The following is a 10208-nucleotide window of genomic DNA, read 5'->3' as shown; positions in this document are numbered from 1 at the left end:
ACTGGACATTGCAAACTGTAAAGTGTAAATGAAATGTGGTTCTGCAGTGGTAGATCTCTATACTAGTTGACACCTTAAGATTGGTTGTTATGTCACTGTATCTTTTAGGTTGCATAGCCTTGAAACGTGTAAGCCTTCTTGGAAGACGAGATATTGTTGGTCGAAGCAGCCATTATCTAAATCAAATTAAAAAATAACACTTTGATGTTTTGCAAAAATTCAATATACAAATCATACACTTTGAAAGCTTGCTTGATGAGTTATGTATGTTTTACAAAAGTGTTGTTGTTTCAGCCCTCTTTACAACATAACTCAAGAACCACATGACCCACAAAAGTATATCTGTGATATTTGAATTCTTCTACACACTCGCTATGAAATGATCAATGCAATTTTTGCCAAAGCTCACTATTTGCAAGATGCTGTGAACTACCAAATCGCAACAGTTTAAAATAGTTGCTAACCTTAAGATTGGTATTTTTTGTCACTGCATCTTTTAGGTTGCATAGCCTTGAAACGTGTTTGCCTTCTTGGAATCACAGCATTAATATGCCCGCCACACTGCAGCACAATCTAAAAGCTCTCTCTTGCTCTTGCACACACAGATGCATTTAGATGTCAGCAGCAATCTGGAGGTGACAAACAATCCCGCAAACAACTGCTGATCTAACATTGCCTCTGATTGGTCAATTACATGATATTTTCACTTTAATCACCAATCAGAATGGAGCTTGTGACCTTAAGGAAGTTGAAGATGAATTCCATTTTATTATACGTTGCCCTTTTTATACCAATTTGCGAGATAACATGTATAAATATTTAGATGATGCCTTTAATTTTCTAATTTTACCAGACTTAGATAAATTCAAATTAATAATGAGTGCTAATGATCATGAAACTGTTCATGTAGTAGCTAATTTTATTGCATCAGCATTTAATAAGCGTACGTTAAGCACCAGTAGGACTAACTAATTGCATTGTTTAGTCAATCTAGCAGTCAAGTTATTATATTTGTAGCATAAATTACTTTATAATTAATAGTTAAAACTATTATTTTGTATAAGTTATTTTAAGGTGTTTCATGTTTGTATTTATGTATATAGTGTTTCTAGTTTGTTTTTTTGATTATACCTTTTGTGAGGTGAATGTCAATAAAGAATCTGAATCTGAATCTAATGAAAACTTCTTTTTGGCCAATCGGCAGGTAGTTCTTATGGGGTTAACATGATTAATGTGAAGTGGAAAATCAACTGTGAAGCGATACTGATAAATGTTATGTGATCTGCTATAGAGTGTAGTCTCCTCAGCAGCCAGTTTGGTTTTGCTCCCTCAAACATGTACATGTTTGTGTAGAGGGAGCAGAACCAAACTAGCTGTTGAGGAGACTAGATCTGGAAAACTATTAACAGCATATTGACCAAGCCACACCCCAATGCATACCCAATACTAATTGTGATGGCGCTCATGTATCTTTGGTTTTGGCTTCAGCTTCAGACTTTGATTAAATGGGGATGGAACTAGTGGAGACTTTTTATTTTGGCTGTGTTTATGTTGTGTGATCTGCTATAGAGTATAGTCTCCTCAGCAGCCAGATTGATTTTGCTCTCTCCACACAAACATATTTGTGTGGAGGGAGCGGAACCAAACTGGCTGCTGCTGAGGAGACTAGATCTGATAAACCATTAAGAGCATATTGACCGAGCCACGCCCCAATGCATACCCAATACCAAGTGTGATGGCGCTCATGTATCTTTGGTCCCTGGTTCTGGCTTCATCTGTAAAAAAAAAAAAATGTTTATTTCATACTAACTGCAAATAATTTGAAAGAAAACAAATGAAAACAAATTTTTATATTAAATCCCAGTAAATTGTTTCAAATCAATTAAAAATAATAATTAAAATCAATTTTAAATTAGAAAAGGGAAGAAAGGAAGAATTTTTTTTAAAGGCATTTAGCCTACATAAAATAAATGTGTTTTATTTTATTGAGAGCTGCGTGGTCCAGTGGTTAAGGTCAGTGTGCAAGAGGTCACTGGTTCAATTCCTGGTTTCAATTTAATTCAAAACATTATTCTACTTGTGAGTTTTCAAGGTAGTTTCAAAATATTAAAGGTGTTAATTTGTTTCACAAATAATACAATGCAGTCAAAATACTCTCAAATCAAATCAATTGACACTCCTGATTTTATACATGATATTCTGCAGCACAATGAAGTGCCCATGTCTGTGTGGCAGTTATATGAATGTACATAGTACTTATGGGCTGCTATACAGACTTTTTAGTGGATGCGGACATTTGATGTAACATGTCTTTGTTATTTATAACCTATTCCCATTCTATTTCCAGTAATGTTTAACTTCTGACGAATGTTTGATGAAGTAAAATAGATAATAAATTTCAACACATAATGTATTATCAATTTTACGTCATCAAACATTCGTTAAAACATTAGTGGAAATAGAATGGGAATCGATTAAAGTCCAATTCAGTGATCCCAGTGCAAGCATAAAAAGATTAAAATTGTTTATAGATTGCTTATAAATGAAGGATAAGTCATTCAAATTGTCATTTGGTATTGTTGAAATGAAACATTTGCCAAAAATTTAAGAAAACAGCAGTATTGACGAAGTTGAAGCCCCATTCGTATACATGTAGCTAATTTATATACTGATTACAGATTCTTGTTTAAAATGCCTTATTTTGTCTTGAATACACAGCTTTCTGCTGAACCATTGTGTTAGTACATCTATGACAATAACAAAGGTACCAAAATCTGAATTTTGATGATTTTTATGATTGACCGGATTAGCAAATCACTGAATGGGCCTTAAAAAAATGAAGACATGTTACATCAAAATATTCTATGCCGACTACTTGGAGTCTGTACTGCCCTTTATATTGCATGTCGACTACTTGGAGTCTGTACGGCCCTTTATATTGCATGTTGACTACTTGGAGTATGTACGGCCCTTTATATTGCATGTTGACTACTTGGAGTATGTACTGCCCTTTATATTGCATGTCGACTACTTGGAGTCTGTACGGCCCTTTATATTGCATGTCGACTACTTGGAGTCTGTACGGCCCTTTATATTGCATGTTGACTACTTGGAGTATGTACGGCCCTTTATATTGCATGTTGACTACTTGGAGTATGTACTGCCCTTTATATTGCATGTCGACTACTTGGAGTCTGTACGGCCCTTTATATTGCATGTCGACTACTTGGAGTATGTACTGCCCTTTATATTGCATGTCGACTACTTGGAGTATGTACTGCCCTTTATATTGCATGTCGACTACTTGGAGTCTGTACTGCCCTTTATATTGCATGTCGACTACTTGGAGTATGTACTGCCCTTTATATTGCATGTCGACTACTTGGAGTATGTACGGCCCTTTATATTGCATGTCGACTACTTGGAGTATGTACGGCCCTTTATATTGCATGTCGACTACTTGGAGTATGTACTGCCCTTTATATTGCATGTCGACTACTTGGAGTCTGTACGGCCCTTTATATTGCATGTTGACTACTTGGAGTATGTACTGCCCTTTATATTGCATGTCGACTACTTGGAGTATGTACGGCCCTTTATATTGCATGTCGACTACTTGGAGTATGTACTGCCCTTTATATTGCATGTCGACTACTTGGAGTCTGTACTGCCCTTTATATTGCATGTCGACTACTTGGAGTCTGTACTGCCCTTTATATTGCATGTCGACTACTTGGAGTCTGTACTGCCCTTTATATTGCATGTCGACTACTTGGAGTATGTACTGCCCTTTATATTGCCTGTTGACTACTTGGAGTATGTACGGCCCTTTATATTGCATGTCGACTACTTGGAGTATGTACTGCCCTTTATATTGCATGTCGACTACTTGGAGTATGTACTGCCCTTTATATTGCATGTCGACTACTTGGAGTATGTACTGCCCTTTATATTGCATGTCGACTACTTGGAGTCTGTACGGCCCTTTATATTGCATGTCGACTACTTGGAGTATGTACTGCCCTTTATATTGCATGTCGACTACTTGGAGTCTGTACTGCCCTTTATATTGCATGTCGACTACTTGGAGTATGTACTGCCCTTTATATTGCATGTCGACTACTTGGAGTATGTACTGCCCTTTATATTGCATGTCGACTACTTGGAGTATGTACTGCCCTTTATATTGCATGTCGACTACTTGGAGTCTGTACGGCCCTTTATATTGCATGTCGACTACTTGGAGTATGTACTGCCCTTTATATTGCATGTCGACTACTTGGAGTCTGTACTGCCCTTTATATTGCATGTCGACTACTTGGAGTATGTACTGCCCTTTATATTGCATGTCGACTACTTGGAGTATGTACGGCCCTTTATATTGCATGTCGACTACTTGGAGTCTGTACTGCCCTTTATATTGCATGTCGACTACTTGGAGTATGTACTGCCCTTTATATTGCATGTCGACTACTTGGAGTCTGTACTGCCCTTTATATTGCATGTCGACTACTTGGAGTATGTACTGCCCTTTATATTGCATGTCGACTACTTGGAGTATGTAGGCTACTGCCCTTTATATTGCATCTTGTTATTGTGGTTGTTGCAATCAATACTACTATCCTTGTTTTGAGTTGATTTCTTGCTTGCCTGCTCACTCTAATCAAATCATCATCACTATGATTGTGCAAACCAATAGCAATTTGTCCAATTAACTGGTCACTGGTCAAATTATCTGCTTTATGACAAAGATGATGATAAGACTGCATTAACCTTGATGATTCGCTTGTCACTAAAATTAATTTTGAAATATTCCCAGTAGTTGTGCAGGGCAAAATAAGGTGGCATTATCATGATTATGAAATTATATACAAGGAATAGAGGATTCGCGGGGGGGTGCGTGAAATTGTTCTTCGATATGAGTGGGGGATGCACAAATTTTTTGCAGGGTAAATATTGATCCCTCAATATTTCAACTTTTTGTTGCATTTACACATTTTGAAACAAGTTTTAATCCACGGTTGTTTGATATATATAGAATTGGCTTCATTATTAACTAAATGCAAACTATAGATGGCGCTATTTATCCTAAATCATATTTCTTTATTTGCAAGAGGTAGGTGATTAATACTGCCATTACAACAGCTGGAATAGTTGAAACAAGCAACAAGGAAATTTTATAAACATATTTTATCAAACAATAAAAGGAATTTTTTGTATTAAAAGCTTGAAAGAGTAAAATGCTATAAAAGTGAATAATTTTGTAAAAGAGGGGAAATTAAAGTTGCGAATGACTTAAAAGCATATGTATACATTAGCATGATATCGCCGTTAGCTGTTTAAGCCTAAAATTTGGTTGTACATTAGGTTTTGTTTGAAAAACTAATAAATGATCCCATCAAACAACCGTGAATCAGCGTGGTCAGATCAATAGCTGCACCCCCTCAGTATACTTTATCACCATCAACAAATTTTAGGTTTAGTTGAAAGACTATTTTTTCCTATACCGTAATCGCCCTGTGAAATATTAGTGCTTTACCTCAGTTGTTCGGCTTAAAATTAAAAAGGGAGATATCTGACAGCAAAAGCTACCATTTTATGGAAAAGAAATACTAATCTTTATTTATGGAAATGTTACAATATGGCTTTAATTACCTTTAATAATTACATGTGCATCACTTTGACAAGACATTAAAGGAGTGTTTCGTGATTAGCATCCTCTTTTTATGACATTTTTCAGTACACATCCACGAAAAAAGCCTATTCCCAAAATTTCAGTTGATTCCGATTTTGCGTTTGCGAGTTTAATATGCATGATTATGTGATATTATACTGCTCCATAGACAATGCGTTGTAATTCAAATTTCACGATATCTTTGCAAAACGAATTAATCTGCAAGAAATAATTTGTACATAAACATTATGTAGCCAGAGGTTTCCAGTGATATAAAAATCTCAACTTTTTTTTGAGAAAAGTGGGGGATGAGGCTGTGGATCACGAAATGCCCTTTAATCAGCCTGTCAACAAATAACACTAATCAACGTGACAGTCTTCATGTTCTTACTTGCCTTGATTACAAGTTAATTAGCTACACTAATTAGCTGTCTTGTCAACATGATGGCTATTCCATCTAAAATCCACACTACCCCTATGGAAGATTTAGCTAAAGTCTTCCACAGAGGGAGTATGTTTCAATAAAATAGGCAGTTGGGTAACTTCCATTTGAAATACTCACTACAGTTGTGGAAGATATAGGGGTGAATTATTTGCAAAGCTCCATTCTGATTGGTGTTAAAGTGAAAATATCATGTAATTGACCAATCAGAGGCAATGTTAGATCAGCAATTGTTGCGGGAAGATATAGTATATGTAAGGCCATAATACAGGGGAGTATGGGTTTCAAAATGATTAACCCTGACCAAATTACATTTGAAAAACATACTCCCTCAATGGAAAATATTTCCAAAATCGTCCACAGGGGTAGTGTTATTTAATTGGAATAGCGCATATATGACAACATGTATTCAATAACTATGCCAACTGAAGCAAGCAGTATGTGGCAAGTGAGGAGTTGTTAGAAACAAACCAAAAATTTGTGAAGTCCTATGAAAAATTAGTTCACTTTTTCTTTTTTGATAGCGCAATTTTATGCGCGCACTCCGCGTAGTACGCGCAGTTCTTTCGGACGCATTCATTTTTGTTGCGGGTGCATGCATTTATATTTGCTTGCATTTTCCAGCATTTTTAGTGACAATTTTGTTATCAAGATATCAAAAATCACAGGATTTTTCAGTTGTGTATAAAATAGGTTAATAAATGCGTATCACTTGTTGCTTGAGAAATTGTACAAAATAATGCACTTGTACTGAGACAAGTGAACAAGTGATAGGCATTTATTAACCTATAATCAAAGTACTACTAGTTTTAGAGGCCAATTGGGGGGGGGGGGACATTTGTATTTCGAAGTGGATATCCTGCTCATGCAAAAAATATGGAAATGGTTAGTGTTTAACGGGCAAGCGATGTACACACATGTTGCACATACATGGTTTAGGATGACAAAGGCATCAAAAATCAGGAAAAAAAAGTATCAAGGAAGCCTCAGAAAAATACTTGATTAGGGTCTGCTTCAGAGGATGATTTAAGGAAGCCCCATCATGCACTGCAAACCTGTTATCACCCGAGTTTCAACTGCCACTTTACTTTTCAAATCCCATTGAACTCTGTGCAAAAGATGTTGTTTAAGAATTGTGCGTGTGTCATTATTACTCAGTCGATTTCAGATCTAAAGTGATGTACGGTACGCATGAAGGATAATTCACACCTTCTGTAGGTAACATAAAATGTGAAATCGACCAGCATTGTGAATGCGTTTTTATTGTAAATATATCAGTCCAAATTCAAATTTAACCATGGCCGTCAATGCAATGTGCGAGCAGTGGTGTCATGTTCACTCACACAGCTGTGCTAACCGCAAGTTAACACAGTGGCGTGGTGGGAAGTGCTTAAATCATCCTCTGGGTCTGCTTTAAAACTTTGTGCATGATATCCACCTCAGAATACAGGACACATGCCCCTACCACCCCCCCCCCCCAATAGTCCCCACCAGGTTAAAGAACTCAACACTTTTGTTTAGGTTTAATTTGTTTGGGGAGGGGTATGCAAGTGTAGTGTATATTTCGTAAATTGCCCCCTGGATTCTGCCAAACCTTCCTTGGCCTCTGTACCTCCCCCATGGCCTCTGCCATGATAAAAGCTGCGCAAGAGACTACAGACTGATGAAGTAATTAGATTTAATTTGTTTGTAATGATTTAATAATAACATAATCATATCTGTAATTATATTGCAAGGTTGTTTTGACATTTGTGTTCTAGTTCTGCAAAAGTGAAAATTTTCATGTGATTAATTTTTCGATCTTTGCCAAATTTTTAACTGTTTCCCTTATTTTAAAGGAGGATTTCGTGATCCTAGCATCCTCTTTTTATGAAATTTTTCAGTAGATATCCACGAAAAAAGCTTATTTCCAAAATTTCAGTTGATTCCGATTTTGCATTTGCGAGTTATGCATGATTAGGCCTATGTGTATTACACTGCTCCATAGACAATGTAGTTTAATTTCGTTCTGGTGCACCAGAACGAAATTCAAATTTGGCGATATTTTTGCTATTTTTATTAATCTGCAAGAAATATTTGGTACATAAACATTATGTAGCCAGACTGAGAGGTATCCAGTGGTATAAAAATCTCAACTTTTTTTGGGAAAAGTGGGGGGATGAGGCTGTGGATCACGAAATGCCCCTTTAAATTCATGATTCTAAGTTTTCTTCTAAGTGACCTAATTTGTGTGTTGTTATTTTCATGGTAGAAGCTTGGAACATGGAAAGCACACAAATAAATTAGCACAAAAATGTCCCCTTATACAGTATCAACACAACTAAACCTTATAGGATACTATGCATGATTGTTGAATCACAGCAAACACAGAAATGTATTAGGAAGATTTAAAGTCATAATGTACGATCTTATAATATGAATTTGGTTAATTTTTTTCAAACCTGATTTTTTGGCATATTTGTAATGTTTACACATGTCACAACTTGCACCTAAATGGAATCAGCCAAATTTGTTGTGTTTGTAGGTAAACAGAAAGCAAAGTTCGACATAAAGTCATAATTCAAAGAATTAATGCCTATGACTAGGGCTACTAAGAATACGCAATTGCGTTATTTGCGCCGCAATTTGCGTATTTTGGCTCAAATTGCGTTTTTGACATTTTGAAAAATCTAAAAAAAAAAAAAAAAATTTTTTTTTTTTTTTTTTGCGATTTTAATTTTTTTCGCGGATTTGGAGAGTCCCTGGACCTATAACATCAAGTGCTACCATCATTAAAAAAGAAAATTAAAAAAAAAAAAAAAAATTGGAAAAAAGATACAAAAAAATTACAAGTTTGTATCCAAATGGGACCAATTTGTAACTTGTGTTCACTTCAAAATCTATCTAAGATATAGACTTGTGTACAAAACCAATGCATTTTTATATCTTCAATAGACTATGCAGTGAACACAAGTTACAAATCGGTCCCATTTGGATACAAACTTATAATTTTTTTGTATCTTTTTTCCATTTTTTTTTAAATCAACCACAAATGATTGCAGTACCTCACTCTAGGTCAAGGGACTCTCTAAATCCGCAAAATATTTTTTTTAAAACGCAATTTTTTATTTTTTTATTTTTTTATTTTCTTAATTTTTTTTTTTTTTTTTTTTTTTTTTTTTTTTCAAATTTTTTTATCATTTAATTTTAAATCAATTAATTATAAAAAAAAAAAAAAAAAATCGTAAAAAAAAAAAAAAAAAAATTTTTTTTTTTTTTTTTTTTTTTTTTTTAGATTTTGCGTTTTTGGCGGGAAATCGCGGATTTTTGCGTTTTTTGGGAAATCGGGGTGCGTTTTTGGCCTCCAAAATCGCGTATTCTTAGCAGGCCTACCTATGACTTTATGTCCTCCCATAGAACTGTGTGTTAAACGGCCAAAATAACAAGCAGTGTTTCTTTCACTTTACCTCGTTATTTCAACTCAAAATTAACAGAAACCATTCCCGATAATTATTACTAGTATTATTTCAGCACTTTTAGTATATAATTACAAATTTAAAATTGGAAGGAAATCGTACATTAAGCCTTTAAAAGGGTTTTTAAACCTTAACATTTTTAAAATAACACATAATGTAGGATCATGATAACATTTTAAAATGTTGTCAAAATGTTAATGTAAAAGTAAAATTATTTTCACCAAGAAATGTTTTTAAAATGTTATTAAAACATTTTAGACCCTATTCAATAACCTGACATTTACTGGGATGGTGCCCAGTGCCCACTATTTTGTCCAACACCACAACATGAAACTGGTGAACAAAATGCTGCAATGAGAATTGGCCTTCCAAGAGACTATGCCAAAACACATGACAAATTCATGTTTATTTGTTTATTTATTTGAAAGTTATTATACTTAGTTCTCTGGATTAATAGGAGGAACAAATTTTAATCTTTCCCCAGAGTAGCCAGTGCACATAAACGTTGAAAAAATAAAAAACAGTGCATCTGGTCGGTCGCCGGTTCGAATCCAGCCAGATGCACTGGTGTTGTTTTTTTTTTTGCTTTTTTTTTCCAATCAACGTCCAAGTTTTGAAATATTGCCTCAAAATATCA

The sequence above is a fragment of the Amphiura filiformis genome, chromosome 11, assembly GCF_039555335.1.
Source record: "Amphiura filiformis chromosome 11, Afil_fr2py, whole genome shotgun sequence".
Classification (NCBI taxonomy): Eukaryota; Metazoa; Echinodermata; class Ophiuroidea; order Amphilepidida; family Amphiuridae; genus Amphiura; species Amphiura filiformis.
This window is presented reverse-complemented; position numbering follows the sequence as displayed.